Raw genomic sequence first — 20,518 nt, 5'->3', positions numbered from 1 at the left:
CAAGTCCACCCCACTATGCAGCCTTCCTTCTGAACTCCTGTCGCGACAATATTACCTAATCAAAGTATAATTTTTTCATTGGTTTCCATACAATCATGTGTATACATTGTGTTTCATTCATGTACATTGTGTTTTATACACTCGTTTATTTACACTGTGTTTCACACAATCTTTCATATACATTTTATAAAATTACTATTGATTTATGCCTATTATTACCCTGTCTTTCCAAGTCCCCATTGAATCTTTTTTATTCCTTCACCACCCCTCCGTCTACTCACTAAACTCTACTATCTTAGTTATTCCCATGCTTCTCCTTTTTCTGCCTGCTTTCCCTTTTTCTGCCCCCTTCCCTTTTTGGCCATTCATGCATCTCTTACTAGTTATCCTTCTGTTTCTACAATAATGGTCTTATACAGTACTTGTCCTTATGAGACTGAGTTTCATCACTCAGCATGATGCTCTCTAAATTCTCCAATGTTGTACAGAATTTTATGAAATCATTATTCCTTAGTGTTCTATAGTTATGAATTAGAAAAATATTTTTTTTATTTCACAAACTTATTGAGCTGTTTGAGTTGTTGAATGTACAAGTTGTTGTTGTTGTTGTTATGTGCCTTTGAGTCTCTGTGACTAACAGTGACCATATATGTATAATAGCTCTGAACGCTGCTCTATCCTGAGCCAGTGTGTCTCCCACACACGTACCCCCATGTTACTGTGTCAGTTCATCTCATTCAGGGTCTTTCTCTCCCGCGCTGTCCCTCCAACTCTTCCAAGCATGATCTTTGGCACTTTTAAGGTGTCACTGACAGCAGATTTGTCTAATACAACACATCTTTATTTTATTAGAACTTGTAAACTGTGACTAGCACAAGTGACACTCAGAATAAATTTTAAATGAAAGCATCGCATGTACATGTGTGTCTCAGAAGAGCCAATTACTAGCAACTCCTATTACGGGGAGTTTCTGCTGTTATGTGCTATCGAATTGACTATGACTTATAGCAACCCTACGAACAATGAATCTGAACCCTGACCCCTCCGGTGCCATCCAAGTCTGATGCACTTGAGTCCACTGGTCTTCCTTTCTTTCACTGACCCTCTCCTTTTTCAAGCATGATATCCTGCTCCATGGGTTGGCCTTTCCTAATTACATGCCGAGCATACGGGAGATGATGCTTCCACATCCTTGCATCCTCACTAATATGTACTCAATGTTGTTGGTGGTGTTGTTATGTGCCGTCGAGTCGCTTGTGTCTCATAGCGACGCCATGTACAACAGCCCTAAACCCTGCTCTGTCCTGTGCCAATTTCACCATCTCCAACACACCCATCCCGATTACCCCAATCACTGAATCAATCCACCTCATAGAGGGCCTTCCCCTCCTGCGCTGTCCTTCCACCCTCCCAAGCATGAGGTCCTTCTCCAAAGACCAGTCTCTCCTTACAACATGACCAAAGTATGTCAAACCAAGCCTCAGATTCCTTGCCTCCAAGGAGCAGCCCGGTTTAACCCTCTCCACGTTGAATTTGTTCTCCTAGCAGTCCATGGTACCCTCAATACTCTTCTCCAACAGCAAAGCTCAAAAGCATCAATCTCCTATCCTCCCTGGTCATTGTCCAGCTTTCTGATGCATAGCAAAGACCATGGCCTGTGCCAGACACAACTTAGTCTCCAGAGACACACCGTTGCTCTTCAGTACTTTAGAGAGGTTATGTTTGAGAGTATGTTAGAGTATGTTAGAGAGGTCCCTAACAGCAGACTTTCCCATCATAATTTTAATTTTCTGGCTGCTGGTGCCAAGAGTGTTGATTGTGGAGCCAAGCAGACTAAATCTGTGAACAATCTCAATCTCTTCATCATCCATCCTGATGCTGCCAATTGGTCCAAAGTAACATTCTCAGAAAGCTAAGAAACCGATAGAAAGAATTACTAAATTCCATATTTAACGTGCAGACATACTGATGGAAAGCAGGGTCACAGAAACCTAAAAATTAAACAAGTGACAGAACAGACCACTGTTTCTCTATTTTTGAGAATACCTATTATCTTTGGTATATTTGTCTATATTTCTTTTTCTTCAGAGAAAATAGCAACCGGGATAACTAAGATTTATTAGATAATTACTGTGCATCAGACACTACACTGAACACATTGCATGAAATATTCATTGAATTCATTCGACCACCCACGGAGTCATGAGTGCCATCCCTTCCCATTTTCAGACCAGAACTTGAGCCTCAGTGTGTCCTGAGAAAACTTGGTCAAGGTCAGATGCTACCACGTCTCTGTCCCCTATTTAAGCTTTTAAACTCTTTTCCCGTCTTTTGTCCAACCTGTTTCATTTAGACTATAAAGAGGAAATGTTTATCATTCGATACTGAAAAAAACAAATGGAAACACAAAAACACAAAAGCCAGGCTTTTCCACCTCAGGGTTACATCCCACAGAATTTTCAGTTCTCTTTCTAGTGCTGTTGCCACTGTTGCCTGTTACATTAGCTGCTCTTCTCTCCATCTCACGTTCTCTCTCTCCTCTCTCCTCTCCTCTCCTCTCTCTCTCCTCTCTCTCTCCTCTCTCTCTCATCTCATGTGCTCTTTTACATGCAGTGTTGTGTGAAGTAGAGCCAGAATCTACCAGGAGCTGACCCTCCAGTGGGTTTTCAGAGGCAGTTAATCCTGTGGGAGGAGATGGCCCATCCTTCTCCTTCAGGGCAGCTGGTGGGTTTTGTCAGGCCAGAACCAAGGTCAAGGGGAGAACAAAGGATTCAAGGAATATCAACATGTCAACAAAGGGAGTGAACAGCCTCAACTACCAGGAAGGGCCCCTCCCTTCAGTCCCTAGAAGACCACCCACTTGCCAAACCACAATGGAATGTCCCTTCCTTCCCTCCCTAAAGACCCTCACTATAAAACCTGCCCTGATCCATCCACTTGAGGGTGTAGTATTACCTGGTCTCTTCCTCTGCCTGTTTCTCTCTCTGCAGACCAAGGAATCTCACCTGGGAGAGCCCTTAATAAAGCTTCCTTTCTTTCTCTGGTCCCTTCCTTGAGTCCGTGGTCTTACATCCAGTGCGAAAACCTAACAGGTTTGGATCACGTATCTTTGGGATTACAGTGCAATTACATACTCATGGGCATTTCCACCTCTTTGTCTTTATTCAGGGGTCCTTCCTGTAATGCTGCTGCCCTCACTAAATAAAATTCTGATCATCCTTTAGGGTTTAATTTAACTTCATTCTTTTCTTGGAGTCCTTGGTTTTTCCAACCTAAAAATACTTTCTCTCTTCCTCTATCAAACTCCATTAACTGCATCTCCCTTATGCCACTTAACCAACCATGCATCAAATCATAACATGCCTCCTTTCCTCAAACAGAATCTTGTAGAAAAAACAAATCACCTGGTCCTACAACCCCCAATATGTGTAATCATACTGAAGTCTGAAACGTACACCAGTGAAGAAACCTCTTTCATTTTGCTTTTCTCATTTATTGTCCGGTTTATGTTACCCTGGAATCCATTCTTCTCAAAATACCCATTTGCACAACATAGCATCACTACTCGTGAAGAGGCCGTGGCACCAGGGATATCCCTGATAGCAGATGTCTGGGCTGAGAGCAGAGATGCAAGAAGGATGACCATCTGTGTTTAACTGACTATGCAGACGTGTTTGACTGTGTGGATCACAACGAGTTACGGTTTATACTGGGAAGATATGACAAGGTAGAAGGTCAGAAAAGAGTGCGATGTGCAGAGAGATGGACAGACATAGTGTTTATGATAATAGACACAAAGGGCAATATTTGCGAGGATACTGGATTGGACAGTGTTTCCTCCTGCTGGGCACAGGATCACTACAAGTCAGAACAGACCTGACGGCACCTCACAACAGCAACAACATGTGTTAGAAGACGGGCCCCTTTCGAAAGTGACTTTTCACGTCATTGGCAAAAAGGAGAAGGCTGAAATATTAGGATAAAATTTTTGCTATTAGCAAAATAATTTCCCTTTTGCCTTGACCCAGAGCTTCCAAGACACAAGGTCAGCGGACATATCTGAAAACTGCAGACACAGAGAGGCCAACTTCTGCATCGTCTTTAAGATAATGATGGAAATATGAATCTTCATTACCAATTACAGGCTGCCTGTTGTGTTCGCTGAAAAATGATCACGTCTGTTAGCGACAGAAAGCAAGCTAGTTATGCGTGCCCCTCCCCGGCCCACCCACCTGGGACCACATCTCTGCTTCTAATGGCCACGTACAATCTCGCCCATGATGATTTATGGTCTAGAGAGAAGAGGAGTGTTGGGGTGAATTGTATACTGAAGACAGAAGGAAACCTGGAAAAAGCAGTGAAGGGAGGAAGGTAAGGTGATAGAAGGAATGGGGTGGAGGAGGGAGAATAAAACAGGAACAACTGTTAAATAATTCAGGACAATTGCCCAAAGGAAAACAGACACTGAATGGGAATGAAGAAAATAAATAGATCAAGGTGTGCAGCAGAAGGAAAAAATAGAGTCGAAGGAACGAGATGAAAGAGACCACCCAAGGGAGAAAAAGGAAGACATGGCTGGTCCTGGCAGGAATATTAATAACGGGGTAGAGAATCGAACAGAAGCAGCTCCTAATTTTATGACACCCTCTGAAGAGGCCCAAGGCAGTTCCTCCCTGTGATTCATGCCAGTTGCCAGGGATTTCAGAAAGCCTATTTCCTTGGCCTGGGTAGAGAGATTGAGGAACAGCCAAGTCATAATGTTGTAAAGCAGACACGCACTTGGGGACGTGATGAATATTGGCTGAAAGCAAAGGAAAGGCATTTTCGACTCCGTTCTAGCTTTGAGATGTCACCTATTTTGAAAGGTAACAGTTGGATATGGAATCTATACCAGATCACTATTTGACGACAAGAGTAAAGCAAGCATGTCTCACCCCACGTGCGCATCTGCTGTCCAGAGAAGCATTTGACCAGGGCCACTGTGTTTTCCAAGTGTTGGGTCAAGTTGCTCGTCAGGAACCCAGGACTGTGAGAGAATAAGCCACAAAGACTAGACTTCTTCCTTGACAAGGGGACAGCCTTACCACAGAGATTCTGTGGCTGGGTTGAGGATGGAAAAGTGGTAGCACAAATTCTTTAGAAAGTAAACACTTGACTGCGTGCTGGGCACCAGCCTCTGCCTCCCTTCCGAAGGAGAGAAGCGGGGAACCTGGAGGCGAGCCTGCTAATAATACGTTTAGAAAGCTCTGGAGTGGATTACAATGCCTTGATTCCTTAACCCCTTTTTTTTTAGTCACGAAGAACATAGAATATGTACTGATTACTCCTTTGCTCAGAAACTTAAACGCAGTTCTTCCTTCGACGCCTCAGGCAGGTCCTCTCTGTACGGCAGGATGGAATCCTGTCTGGTTCTGCACCATCCTTAGTCTCTGCCGGGCATAAACTCATCGTTGCAGACTCTACCAATCCCTATCACTGAGGGTCTTCCTTTCCCAAGCTGGCCATCCAGTTTTTCCGAGGACTGACTCTTTCTGACAATGTACACAAAGTACGTGACATAAAAGTCTCACCATTCTTGCTTCAAAGGAGGACTTGCTCTTTTTCCAAGAACCATTTGTTTGTTTGCCTGTATGCCTGCAAGTCCAGGACACAGTCAATATTTGCTATATCCTAGGCCAGGGTTTGTCAGTTTTCTCCCCCACATTATCTCTCCAAGAACTTTTTTTTCCAATTTCTCCCTAATCATAGAACCCCTCTCCTTGAATTTATTAGTATTATTAGCATCTCTTTACATACTGTAATTCTTGAAGCACTAATGATAGTCATAATACTGAAAACATCGGGCCACATAAGGACCAATATCACCCTTATCGTTGTTGTGTGTTTTTCAGTCAGAACCAACCCATAGCTGACCCTGCAACGGGCTTGAAGAGGCAGTTACCCACAAGGAAGGAGACTGCCCATCCTCCTCTCACGGAGCAGCTGGAGGATTCGAACCACATACTATCAGAATTGCAGGATAGCTTCTTTCCAGTAGGCCACCAGAGGTATCACGCTCCTACTGGGAACACATGTTCTAGGGGTTCAGTGAAAAATAAGTTGGGTTCAGCAAATATTTATTGAACTAAAAGTATGTGTCAGACGCTGCAGCGCAACGCTGTACTAGCACTTGGTGCGTAAGTGATTAATACATAAATTCATTCTGAACTCATTCGAAGACTCACATAGTAAACTGGTAATGTCAACCTAACATGCTGACAGAATAAAAATGAGCACAAGATTCTCAGGCTCCTCAGTGAACCATCATGAGTCTACATGGAGGCAGATGGAGAACTTCCTGGAGGAGAGAGTTATTGTTGTTGTTGTTGTTGTCATGTGCCATCGAGTCGCTTGCGACTCATAGCGACCCTATGAGGAGAGAGTAGGTAAATTATAAGTTGAAAGTAGGCAAATTAAAAGTTGAGAAAAGTTATCCAAAGAAAGGTGGGTTGCTGTTGTTGTTGTTATGTGCCGTTGAGTCGCTTGTGACTCATAGCGACCCTATGTACAACAGCCCTAAACTCTGCTCTATCCTGCGCCAATCGCACTGCCTCTGACACACCCATCCCGATTACCCCAGTCACTGAATCAATTGAAGAGACGGATCCTGTACTGGTTTTCAAGTTATATCTTGTATTTAGAGAGATGTTGTTGTGAGGAGCTGTCGAGTTCAGCACGACTGAGTCATAGTGAATTCATGAACCACAGATCTGAGCCCTGTCCTATCCTGTGCCAACCTCGCAATCCCGACAACCACAAGCCCCTCCTGCAGTCGCTGTGTCAGTCCACCTGGTTGAGAGTCTTCGACTTCTTTACCGTTGAGAGTCATTTGATATCTGTTAGTTTAGACAGACTGATAAGGAAGGGAATTTTCTCCATTTTGAGTATGATTGACTCACGTCAATCTAAACAAACTTTTCCCAATCCATTTTCGTCTACTGTTATTTCTTGGCATTGTGTCCTATCAAGTCAGAATCAACTCATAGCGGACAGTCCAGAGGCTTTTCAGAGGTTCTAGACTTCACAGGAGGAGACTGGACACCTTTCTTCTGAGGAGCAGCAGGAGAATTCGAACTACCTGCCTTTGGATCAGCGGGGCGATTCCCTATCTACTAGGCCATCAATTTTCACAATTGGGGAGATGAAATTGGTGTGTGTGTGTGTGTGTGTGTGTGTGTGTGTGTGTGTACAATTCTGTAATAACTAGACACTTTTTTCCCTAAGTATGCATTTTAAAATGTATTCTTTCCCATCTTCCCTCCAATTTGTTGTTATAGTCACAGTGGCTTACATGTTGCTATAATGTTAGAAGCTATGAGATCAGCATTTCAAACACCAACCAAGTTAGCAAGTTTCAGTGCTTACTAACTAAAACAGACCACGCAAGAAAGGCCCACTGATCTACTTAACAATGAACCAATGCATGTTGTTGTTGTTGCTATGTTGTTATGTGCCATCAAGTCACTTGTGACTCATAGCGACCCTATGTACAACATCCCTACACTCTGCTCTGTCCTGTGCCAATCGCACCATCTCCGACACACCCATCCCGATTACCCCAGTCACTGAATCAATCCACCTCATAGGGGGCCTTCCCCTCCTACGCCGTCCCTCCACCCTCCCAAGCATGATGTCCCCTCTCCAAGGACCTGTCCCTCCTTGCAACATGTCCAAAGTATGTTAGACGGAGCCTTAGAATCCTGGCCTCCAAGGAGCAGCCCGGTTTAACCCTCTTCAGGATGAATCTGTTTGTTTTTCTAGCAGTCCAGGCTAACCTCAATACTCTTCTCCAGCACCACAGCTCAATGTATACATTAATAAAATAAAGTAAAATAGAGTTGGACAGTGAATAGGGATGATAGAAAGAGAACTGATGCCTTTGAGTTGTGGTGCTGGAGAAGAGTGCTGAATATACCATGGACTGCTAGGAGAACAAACAGGTTTGTCCTGGAGAGGGTGAAGCCAGAATGTTCCCTGGAGTCAAGGATTCTGAAGCTTTGTCTGACATACTTTGGGCATGTTGCAAGGAGGGACTGGTCCTTGGAGAGGGACATCATGTGTGGGAGAGTGGAGGAGTGGCGCAGGAGAGGAAGACCCTTGATTCTGTGACTGGAGTGGTGGGAATGAATGTGTTTGAGACAGCGAGGTTGGCACCAGATAGAACGGCATTTAGGGCTCTTGTACATGGGGTCGCTATGAGTCGCAAATGACTCGATGGCACATAACAACAACAACAACAAAATAAAAGAAAATAAATAAAATATATTGGGGGGAAATGAACTAATGGGAACCCTATGAATTTCAGTGGAATTCTGCCTGATAACAATACTTCAGGATGAGTTCCCTAGGATGGAAAGTGCTCCATACACAAAGTGGCTGCATAATGGATTGATCACGTAGGAGATACAACACCCATTAATGCTTCTTAAGGTCCCTTTCAGTAAGGCCTGCGTCTGGAGCAACTAATAACAGTGTGTGTCCACAGTCTGTGCCAAGACCCTTCCCCCCGGGGTGGTTAAGTTAACATTTTTTGCTATGTGTTTCTATTTATCAGTAAACTCCTAGGAAGTCGGTAGCAACTCTAGCCAGAACGCAAGCTATTCAAGATGTGGCATTAGTATCCAGGGCTCAAACTCCTCTCTTTTTCTCTCACTGGTTTTCAAAGACAGGGCAATTCCACCAGGACTTTACAATCATCTTCTCACTGATGGAGAAAATTCACCTAGTGAGTACTGAGATGAAAGACTGTATCTGCTTCCTCCCACAAAACAAGTGTTTAATTAACAATTCTTTCTGCACCATGTAAGTGTAGGGGAACTTAATAGCCTACTGAATAAAGTATCTATTCTGACAATGTATCTTATATTGCTGAATAAACTGATCAATCAATAATCATCTCTTGAGAGCTTGGCTTGTACCCAGCAAGGTGCCATGAAAGAATATAATGAGTACAAGATATAATATTTATGAGTTGACTTCTAATTCAATATTTAACTAAAGAGATTGCATCACCATTCATTCTCATTGCTTCAAACATCATTAAGGTACTTTAGATTTTTAATTCAAATTGGGGTCTCCAGGCTTGGAAATCCTAGATTCTCACTAATACAAGCTTGTAGGTTTATAGGAAGATTCAGTTGGACGTCACACAAGTACCTAAACACAGTGAGTCTCGAATGAATTCTCTTTTACTTCCTCCAAATATCCTTTCTCAGGGTTCTACATGCCCCCTTCACTGGGTTCATGCTGCTCTCTTCAACATTCTGCCCAACCCCATTCTGCCCAACCCCTTAACCAAGCATGGGCAAGCCTTTCAATCAATTGCCAGCTGTCAAAATGCATTTCCTCCTCTATGTTCTTCCCTTTGCTACCCCAGTGCAGGCTCTCAGCGTTCCTTGACTGGGCAATTTCAATCACCTCTTGTTCTGATTAATCTATATGCCTCTACTGGCTTCCTTTTGGGGTCAGTTTCCATATTGAGCAGGAGGTCTCTTGGCCTAGTGGCAAGAAGCTTTACTGCAATCCTGAAGTCACCAGCTGCTCCATGGAGAAGGATGGAGAGTCTACTCCCATACAATTATCTGCCTCTGAAAACCCGCTGGAGGGTCAGCTATGGGTTCGTTGGGACTCTATGGTACTCAACTTAACTCAACTCAACTTCCCTCCTGAGCCTCTGAAAAGCATGTGACTATCGCTCTTTATCAAAGTATTTAGTTATTCAGGGCTGGAAAATGAAGGGTCAACTTTTTATCATTGCCTCTGTGTCTGTCCTATCAGCTTCTTACCTTAGGTCTCGTTTCTCCCTTCTTACTCTTTGGAAGACCTTGAGCTTTTCATCTTCCCTCAGGCACGCCTTTTCCTTCTACACCCCCATACTTGCACAAAACATGCTCTTCCTGCACACGTTTCCTGTCACATCCCTCATGTTTAGTTACCTCTTAATTTAAATTCCATCTCAACATCTGAACAATCACCTCCCATGAGGAAACTTTCATCATTCTCCCAGTGTTAGTATTTGGGCTTTTTTTGTTTATTTGGGGTTGGGTTGGTTTGTTGTGTGTTGTTTTTTGTTTTAAATACTGTGTGTGTGTGTGTGTGTGTGTGTGTGTGTGTGTGTGTGTCTGAGGAAAGGAAGGAAGGAAGGAAAGAAAAAAAGAAAGAAAGATATTCGAAGGCATGATTAGACTTGTTTACTTAAGGCTCTACCTCTGTCGCTGTAAGTTATCACCAAGCTGTCAGGTGACACGTAGAAGTAGTGTGACATCTAAGCATACTGACCCATGTACAACAGCCCCACACTGTTCTCACAACCTCTGCGTAAACCTTCTGCTTCAGTCTCCAGGTCAACCTGTCTTTTTGAGGGTCTTGTTCTTGTTCACTGATCTTGTCCTTTACAGGGCACAATGTCTGGCCTCTGGTGACAACATGCCCCAAGCATGTGAGATAAGTCTCACTATCCTTGGTTCTAGGAGCGTCCTGGCTTCAATTCTCCCAAAGCATATGTGTTTGTTCTTTGTGTATTCTACATTCTTCAACAATATCTTGACTCAAAGACATCAATTTATTCCTCTTTAAAATCAAAACCAAACTCATAAAATTCTCCACTGGGTTTTCTATGTAAATCACTCCAAGAGACTGTCCATATTATTGCTGCATTTCAGCTCACTGTCAGATCCATCATATGGTGCCCAGAGAGTTCTTCTTCAGTCTTTCTTATTCATTCCTTGCCTTTCACACAAAGGAGGTGGCTGAAAATATACCACCTTGCATCAGGCATACTTCAGTCCTTGAAGTGACATCTTTGATCTCTAGAGCTTTAACGAGGACCTTGACATCACATTTACCTCATGTCTCTCTAAGAACAACAAGTAGTTTGTTGTTGTTGTTGTTGTTATTGTTATGTGCCTTCGAGTCACCTGCAACTCACAGTGACCCTATGTAGAATAGCTCTGAACCCTGCTCTTTCCTTAGCCAACCTCACCGTCTCCAACACACCTACCCCCACTACCGCAGTCACTGAGTCAATCCATTTCATCAAGGGTCTTCCTCTCCTGCACTCTCCCTCCACCCTCCCAAGCATAATGTCCTTCTCCAAGGACTGATCCCTCCTTGCAGTATGTCCAAAGTATTGTTGGACAGAGCTTCAGAATCATAGACTCCAAGCAGCAATCATGCTTCACCCTCTCCAGGACAAACATGTTTGTTCTCTTAACAGTCCACATTATATTCAATACTCTTCTCCAACACCACAGTGCAAAGGCATCAATTCTCCTTTTATCCTCCCTAGTCACTAACCAGTTCTCTGATGCATAGCGGTGATTACAAAGACGATGGCCTGGATCAGGTGCACTTTAGTCTCCCGACTGCCATCGTTGCTCTTCAGTACTCTGGAGAGGTACCTGACAGCAGACTTTCCCAATCCAGTCCTTGATGCTCTGCAGCACGTGCTTCTGGTCCTCCTCAGTTTCAGCAAAGCAGGGCTGTGTAATCTGCATAACACAGGTTATTGATAAGTCTTCCTTCAATCCTGATGCCACATATCTAGTTAAAGAAAGATAATTTGCTTTTGGATCTTTCTCATTCTGGAAGTTTCTTACAAGAGGGAGGAATTTTTCTTTCCCAAAGGAGTCCTGTGAACTTCTCCTTCTGTAGTTCTTATCTGCATTAGGTAGATTCTCAACCTGATCCAATATTTGTATACGCAGGAGAGAGAGAGGAAGAGGGGTGAGAGAACGAGAGGAAGAGTGGGAGAAGGGATGGAGAGAGAGAGATGGGGAGAGGGAGAGAGATAGGGAGAGAAGGAGAGAAAGAGGGAAAGGGAGGGAGGGAGAGAGAGGGAGAAAGAAAAGAGAGGAGAGGAGAGGAGAGACAGAGAGAGACAGACAGACAGACACACTGATTGGCTTAAGTTGCTCCTCAACAAGCCAATTCCAAGGCAAAGATAGCTGGATGTTGTGTGGGGTCACACCACAGTACAGAGCACAGGGTAGACAGAAAGACAGCCACCAGTGAGTACTAAGAGTAATTAGATAGTACATAATATGCCTTTAAGTTTCTTGTATATACATGCCCTTCTCATTAGATTGTGAAGTACTCAGATAGAGAATGTATGTCCATTATATTTTCCCCCTATATTCCAGCACATAGTAGGTTCTCAATTCATTATAAAGGATCAGACAGGTTTTAAAAGTCTCCAAATTGTTTCTGACACATTAGAACAGAGAAGAAAACATTGACAATGAGATAAGAACTCTTCCTGTTATGTACCACGGGATTTGTCACCAGCCCAGAGCACATCGTACCAGTTCCCTGCTTAGATTTCTGACTTTTTAAAAACAAAAGCATAATGCATGAGGCTAAAGACAGAGTCTCAACAGCACATCGTTTCTGGAGATTTCTATTTCAAGCTGCCTTCTGTCATGCCTATAACTCTATATTTTTGTGTGTATGTGTGTGTGTGTTATACAATATACACACACTTACCTTTATTTGACATATTAGATACCAACTTTATTCTGGTGTGTCTGGTAATTAGCATTCCTTTGAAAGGTCAGCATTTTTAAACACTTTCTTAACTTTTCTAATTCAATGACCTCCTCTATTCTTGATCTTTAATCTGCTCAGTGAAATCACGCCCATAGCTATCTTAAAATATTCAAAATCAAAACTGAGCAAGTTGAGCTTAAATGCTCTTGTTAGAGCTCTCAGATATAAGTGACAGTGAGAGAAACGAGCTTTACTGATGAAGTTCCCAGAACGACCCATGTTCTGTCACCCCTGTGTCTCAGCGGAGGGTGTGGGCTCCCCAGAGGCTGACGAGGACTGTCTACTGTTTCCACAACACTAACACTGGATCAGGAGTTCTGGTGGCCTAGTGGGAAGCGGCACTGCAATTCCAAAGGCACACGGTTCGAATCCACCAGCTGCTCCACGGGAGAAGGATGGGTAATCTCCTCCAGTGTGATTAACTGACTCTGAAAATCCGCTACAGAGGCAACTATGGGTTGGTTCCAACTCAGTGGTACACAGCACAACAACACTGGGTCAACTCTTGTATAAAGCCTTTATGAACACTTCACTCTGAGGGAGGTGTCTTCTCTCTGGACTCTCTTACCTCCCTCATTATCGACATTAGCACTGGCTTCTGTGCGTGTGTAAGTGAACCTCCGATGTGTCCTACATGCGAAGAGATCAGACAAGTTTTTAAAAGTCTCTAAATTGAACTCAATTCCAACACCAATTGAATTATAGCTCTAAAAGTAAGTAGGTCCAGAGTTTTATTCATTAACATTGTCTCCTCAATGAGCACAATGCCTGACAGATATTAAGGGTACAATTAGGGTTTTTATAAACCCTCGATGGGTTTGGTTTTTATCCTCAGTCTCAGATGAAGGTCAGCTATGGTATACCTTTGACGTGAGAATGGTTAGGGGCTTTGGCTCACTTGCTCAGGATAAATTATCAGAAGACATGAATTGCTGTAAGAAGTAAAAGGTTTGGTAAAGCAGAGAGTCATCAAAAATGAGAGAAATCTTCCATGAGATGAGCTGACACAATAACCACAGAAATCATGACGACAGTGCAGGACCAGATTATCGTGTTTCCGTGCTTCTTTGTTTTTATACATAAGGTCAGTATGTGTCACGCACAACATGGGAGCAATGAAGAACAGAAGAGTGTTTGTGAACATGTGAGCAAGGCTTCTGAAAAGCAATTATCTAGTATTATTTGACAAATGAGAACCAATTAGAAGGACATGCGGTGTGGGGTGGCTCTTTCAGGTCTTGATCCCATTTGTTATAAAAAACAGTTAAAGCCGTGGAACAAAGAATGTAGGGAGAGTTGTTTGGGTTGTCGGGCCAGAGCTGATCCACAGCTGACCTTCCAGTTGGCTTTCTGAGTCTGTAAACTTCACCCAGAGGAAAATGCACATCCTTCTTCCGTGGAGAAGTTGGTGGATTTGAACCATGTCCCTCAGATTTGAGAGTGCAGCTCTTTACCACGATGCCACCAGAGCTCCCTGGATGGTATTACAACAATGGCTATGACAAGCTCTCCTTTTCCACAAGCTGATCCTCTGAAAAAAAGAGACTGCTGTTTCCCACCTCTGAGCACATCAATGAAGACAGAGTCTCAATAGCACATCGTTCCTGGAGATTTCTATTTCAAGCTGCCGTCTGTCTTGACTATAACTCTATACTCTTGTGTGTTTGTGTGTGTTATACACATATACACACACTTATCTTTATTTGACATATTAGATACCAACTTTATTCTGGTGTGTCTGGTAATTAGCATTCCTTTGAAAGGTCAGTATTTTTTTTTATTTCATTATTTTTTGAGTGTACCGTCAAATCAGATCTGCCTGATACAGGAGGAGATTGTTCCTCCTTCTCCAGCAGAGCATCTGGTGGATTTCAACCGTGTACCTCTGAGATTGCAGTGCAGCTTCTTGCCACTAGGCCACCAGAGCTCGCCTAAAGGTCAGTATTTTTAAACACTTTCTAAACTTTTCTTGTTTTCTCCAACAGCTCTCCCCAGATTGTTCTATGCACAGCACCCTCATGAACTGGGGTATTCCAGAGAAAGGCAGAACTCACTCTTTAGGGGGAGGAAGGTGCATCCTCCAGGCTGAAAGCCCAAGCTCTCAGCTGAGTCTGTGGCTACAATGGATCTTTCCAAGGAAGCTGCCTGCTTCTGGTGGAAACTGTAGTACAGTGGGATCGTAGAGCCCAAATGCAGTTTTTAAAATGAAGGGAGGGAAAAGCATTTCCGTAAGCCATTTTAACACTTCCTGAGCTCTTGTGTGCAACTCTATGCAAGGTCCTAGTTTATCGGTTGTATGTGGCTGGGAGTATGGGGAACATTAAAAAGATGTATGATCCAGCCCTCCTCCCCTAGGGGCCAGGGTGAAAGCAAGCCAGCTTGCACATCCTGGAGAATGCAGTTTTGGAGAAACACGTATGATTAATCAGCCAAGAACAGATTCTAGATCACACTGAAGTCTTTGACAATACTCTAAAGTCTCATGGGAAATTAAATGACCAAAAAGGAAGATAACAAAATCCAGAAGTATCAGCTGGGCGGCAACAGCCAAAACCAAAACTACTAGACCCAAAAAGGGACTAGAATGAAAAGGAAATCTTTTCAAAACACGTGTTGGCTTTTTTTAAGCAAACAAAGATTGAAAGTCCACTTAGAGAAGGTATTTCAGGGAAATAAGATGATGTGTAGAAAAGAAGAAAAATATTGTGATATTAAAGCTCAGAGGGTCAAAATAAGACATTGCAAGGTTAGCTTTAGCCATAGGTCAACCAAACAGATTGAATACATGGCATCTCCTGGCCTGACCACAGTCTACCTTCCTGTGTTATATGGAAGGAACAGGAAGAATTAAAACACTCCGCGTAAGTAAACCATCACAATCAGATTCTACATTTTAGTTAGACTTTCAAGTGCAGCGTCATGTTAGACGAACTAACTCATGTTCTAAGCCTCAACAGCATTCTCTGAAAAGCAGAGAAAATGGACACAGCCTTTCTGTTGGGAACAGACAAGGAAGTCTAGTCTCACAAATAGAAATAACATCTGACCCAGCCATTCCACTACTGGCAATACACCCTAAAGAAACCAGAACCGCCACCCAAGCAGATGTATGCATACCCATGTTTATCATGGCTTTGTTCACAACAGCAAAGGGTTGAAACAACTCAAGTGCCCATCAACAAATGAACAGATAGAGAAGCTGTGGTATATTCACACAATGGAAGACTATGCTGCATTAAAAACAAAGAACTCATGAAATATACAAAAAGGGTGATCCTGGATGACATTATCCTGAGTGAAATATCTCAGTCACAAATGGACAAATACTGCATGGTGCCAGTGTTGTAAAACAGGATTGACATTGGGGTTGGAGGGAGCCTAAGAAAAGAAGGGATAAATAATGTATACTGCATTGAAACAGATGAGGGAGAGAACTGTTTCAATATAGGTATTTTTTTTCATGACAAGAGTACAGAAAAAAAATGCACATTAAAGTGGACTGTGGACTCAGGGGTCACGGGATTGGATAACAAAGAAAGAATTTTTTTTTTTTCTTCAAAGAGAAAAACGAACTGGGGGAGGAGGTAGGCAGGGAGGAAAATGTGCAACAATGAATGAATGGGGGGGGAATTAAATGGAAAGAATATGCTATAAAAATGATATATTTTGCTTTCAAAAATATTTAATAAAAAAAGAACTTGTATATCAGAACAGGAAAAAAAAATATTTACAACCTCAACACAAGACGGAAGGGGGCTATGGATTAGAATTGAATCAATGGCAATGCGTTTGGGAAAATTTTCAGTCTTATTTTTGTTGTTTTACAGCTTCCAGAGGGGAATGCTTATGGGGCAGGGGTTAATCATACCCAGCAGCTAACGGAAAGGTCAGCTGTAGAAACCGAGCCGTTGCTCTACGAGAAAAAGATGAGTCTCATTCTGGGAAGATGAACCAGCCTGGAGCCTATGGGACAACGCCGTCCTGTAGAGCTGAGCGAGTTGGGACTGGCTCACTGGTAATGGGTTCTGGCAGGACAGAAGTGATTCACAGAGACCCTCTGAGCAATGGATCAGAGCCCTTGCCCTATCCAGTGCCATCCTCATCATCGCTCTTAAACGTAAGCCCAGTGTGTCAAAAACTGTGTCAACACATCTTGTTGATGGTTTCTTCTTCACTGACCCTCCTCCACCTTTGCAAGAATGATGGGATTTTTCTCCCAATGATTGGTCCCTCTTAGCAACACGCCCACAGTAGATGAGATACAGTTTCACTCCCCTGGTCTCCGCCAAGCAGTCTGGTTGCACTTTCTGTAAGTCATGCAGATTTGTTCTTCTGTCAATCCATGCGATATTCAGCATTCTTCTCCAGCACCACAGCTCGACGGCATCAACTCTTCTCCTGCCACCCCTACTCACTGTCCAACTTTGACATGCGTAGCAAATCATCGAAAAGATCATGGTTTAAAACAACTGCACCGTAGTCTTCAAACTGACATCATTGATCCTTGGCACTTTGGAGAGATCTTTTGACAGTAGACTTTCTCAGTGCAACAAACACATTATTTGATTTCTTGAGTGCTAGTACCAAGAGCATTGATTGTGGATACTAGCAAGACCAAATCATTGACAATCTCAATCTTTTCTGTAGCTATTATGATGTTGCCTGTTCACCGAGACATGAGGAATTTTGTTTTCTTGATGCTGACATATAATTCATGTTGAAGACTGTAGGCTTTGATATTCCGCAATGGGTATGTCTGTCTTTTGCTCAGTAGTTCTTATTTTTTGGGAAACATGGCTATCAGCTAAGTTTAGGCAACATGAACAAATCTCCCTCCCTCTGCTGTCCCCTGTGCAGCTTTTCCTTTTGTGCATTTTGTATTTGGGGCTGTATTTCTATTAGTTCCCAGCAGTATTGACTAGATTAAGGCAGCATCCCAAATTGGATTTTTTTTCTCCCCCCACATCTGCCTCTGAAGAGTATAATGAAAAAATAACCCAATAAATCTGGCAAATTATCAATAAGATCTCAAACTTTGGGTTACATGTGCAACTCTGCTGTTGGGGAGGAAATTTAAGACTACTGACAGCTGAGACAATCAGGTTACCCTGTGTTATTTACAAGGAGGATGATAAGACAATACTAGCATCTAAATTGAACAAAGTCCACCACAAAGGGGAAGAAAACTTTCTCAGAGATAGAGAATGTAATTCTTCTATTTCCTCTTCAGCTACGATAATCATTTGCGGAAACTGGGTATTTTGAAAGGTCATTTCTCGAGATTTTTCTTTTCACTCACAAATTGGATATTTGGACAGATGTGGGTTTGGGGCCATTCCCCATTGCCTGTTTCATCGGATTAACACTGAACAAGTTGCCTTATCCTGATTTGCAGTCCCTTGATTGGGATAAAAAGAATATTCATCTCAAGCTCATGAGGAGCTCTTTAAAAAGCAAAGCTAGGATGCTATTTATTGAAAAGTTTTGAAGCATTTTGGCTGTCAGGACTCATTTATTTGAAAGGAGAATTGGAGGGCTTCTTGTTTGAAGGATGTAATTGAGTATGTAAAGAGCGTATGTAAAATGAACCTGTGTTCATTTCCCATTATTCCTAAAGTAATTCTCTTCCCCGACAGTGTCATATACACTTTTGGCCTGCCAGCAGACACTACATCTATACAAAGCAAAGCAAAACAAGATCCTTTTGTTCTCCAAGTCTGAGACATCAGAGTCAGCCTTGGTTTCAGAGGTGCAGTGTGGCTGTCCTCTCTCCTGGGTTTGTTTGGAATCTCACATTTCAGACAGATTTCATTTAACACCGAGAAGTGCTCTGAGCTGCCGGGCACATTTCTAGGTGTTCTGTGATAAAGACATCATTTATGTTCAGTGATGACAACACACATCTTTAGAGATTAGAAGCTATGTGAACACTCTACTTTCCACCTACGATGCATTCCTTTTTTTTTGTTTTTGGTGAAACTTTGTTCTAGGTCTTGTAACCCTGGTCTGTCCACTTGCTGTACAGAGGTAACTCACGGTTGTTGTGAAGCCGAACACTGTGACATTGATGAGTCAAATGGTTACCCATGGGGGACAGTGTTTGGTGAAGCTCCCCGATTAAAACAAGCTAGGATGCAGGAGTGGCATCCACTTCTGAAATAGCTTGCTTTTGGAAATGCTATGAACCTGAATGAAGGATGAACGTTATACAGGAGGTGTCCAGGACTTTCGTTCATAGGGTCGCTATGAGTAGCCTGCGACTTGACGGCACTTAACAACAACAACAACAACATGCATTCCTTTACCTCATTTCCATTTGCACCAAGCCTGCCTTTTAACCAAAGTTCCCTGAGAGCCTTACAGACTTCTGTTAAACATTCCCTGAGCTCTCATCCTCTCCTTCTATGCTGCTGGTGGACCAATTACCCCACCCAATCCTCTTCCAAGTATGAAATCTAGAAAAATGGCCACAAAGCTCATGAAACTTGCAATGGTTATTAGGTAAGCTAGCTCTGGTGGCTTAGTGCTGAGGAATGTGGTTCAAATCCACCTGCTGCTCCATGGCAGTGAGATGGGTAATCTCCTCTGGTGCCATCAACTGCCTCTTCAAACCTGCCAAAAGGTCGGCTATGGTTGTTTCTGATGGGATGGTGCATAACAATATTAACTATGCTCTTGGGATTACATATGTGGAATAAGTGGTTTTGTGTGGTAAAGAGCATTTTTTAATGATTTATATCGTGTATGTATATGTGTGTGTGTGTATGTGAGTGTGAAAATACATGAAAAAGACATTTCATTTCAAAAGCCTACATATTAAATAGTGTAAATTAAATAACTGTTTTCACTTATACTTTTTAGTATCACCTTCTTTTCTTACCTCACACAATCCTATCGTTCTTTCTCTTAAAATCTCTCAGCTAAATAAAAGCTGACTAAATGCTGGTACTTTGTATAACGGGCTAGGAGAAATGCCAACAAACTGCCAATTGTGTACTGTCAGAACTGACCCACCGCTCACCCTCCAGGGCATTTTCAGAGGCAGTAAACCTCGTGGGGGGAAAATGTCCACCTTCCTCTTAGTGAGCACAACTGAACTGCATGCTTTTGCGTTGGGCAGTGCAACTCTTCACCATTCAACTAGCAAAGCTCCCTAAAGAGCCAGTAGCTCAGGAGCTCTAGTGCTTGTGAAAACACTTGACCGCCAACCAAACGGCCCATGTTCAAATCCACCAGGTGCTCCTCAGGAGAAAGAAGGGGCAGTAAATCTTCTCTAAAGATTTACAGCCTTGGAAAGCCTATGGGGTCTGTTCTTCAGGATGCCTTTTTCTAATAGCAGTGGGTTAAATTTTATATGGGAGTTTGGCATAGAATTTCAGTTAAGCCAGTGAAAAAGGACCCTGGAAGCTACAGAGATAACTGTCGTTCAAAATAAATATTAGGATAGTCAATTTGGACCTCTTGCAGTTGGTATATCCAAAGGAAGGAAAAAGATTGACTGAAATGGATTGGCAATTCAGCCATTGTTTGAATAATTTGATCAATATAAACAGATGAGCAATATTACTGGACTCAAATGAAATTTCCAGTCTTAAAGCAGAACTCTGAGGCCAGGCATGAACACTGGTGAACCACTTGATTGACTGAACATTATCAGGGAAGAGGCAGGGGAAACATGCCTTTGGCCATGGAAAGTCTATATGCTTCCCACCTTACTGAGTGTAGAAACTGCAGAGACTGTCTGCATCGGGTAGGAAGTTGTTGTTGTTGTTATGTGCCGTCCATATTTATTCCCATTCCCAAGAAATGTGATCCAACAGAAGGTGGAAATTATCAAACTGTATCATTAATATAACGTAGAAGCAAAACATTACTGAAGAACATCCAAAAATGACTGGAACAGTTCATTGTCAGGAAACTGCCAGAAGTTTAA

At 42.7% G+C, this 20,518-nt stretch overlaps 1 pseudogene; it reads right to left on the bottom strand.

Moving 5' to 3' along the window:
* LOC102851458 overlaps positions 1 to 20,518 on the bottom strand; it is a 61,463-nt pseudogene that overhangs the window by 22,142 nt on the left and 18,803 nt on the right.

Source organism: Elephantulus edwardii, unplaced genomic scaffold (assembly GCF_000299155.1).
Source record: "Elephantulus edwardii isolate Elephantulus edwardi_28Jun2011 unplaced genomic scaffold, EleEdw1.0 scaffold00011, whole genome shotgun sequence".
Classification (NCBI taxonomy): domain Eukaryota; kingdom Metazoa; phylum Chordata; class Mammalia; order Macroscelidea; family Macroscelididae; genus Elephantulus; species Elephantulus edwardii.
The sequence above is the reverse complement of the archived record's forward strand: the minus strand, read 5'-3'. Positions and strand labels throughout refer to the sequence as shown.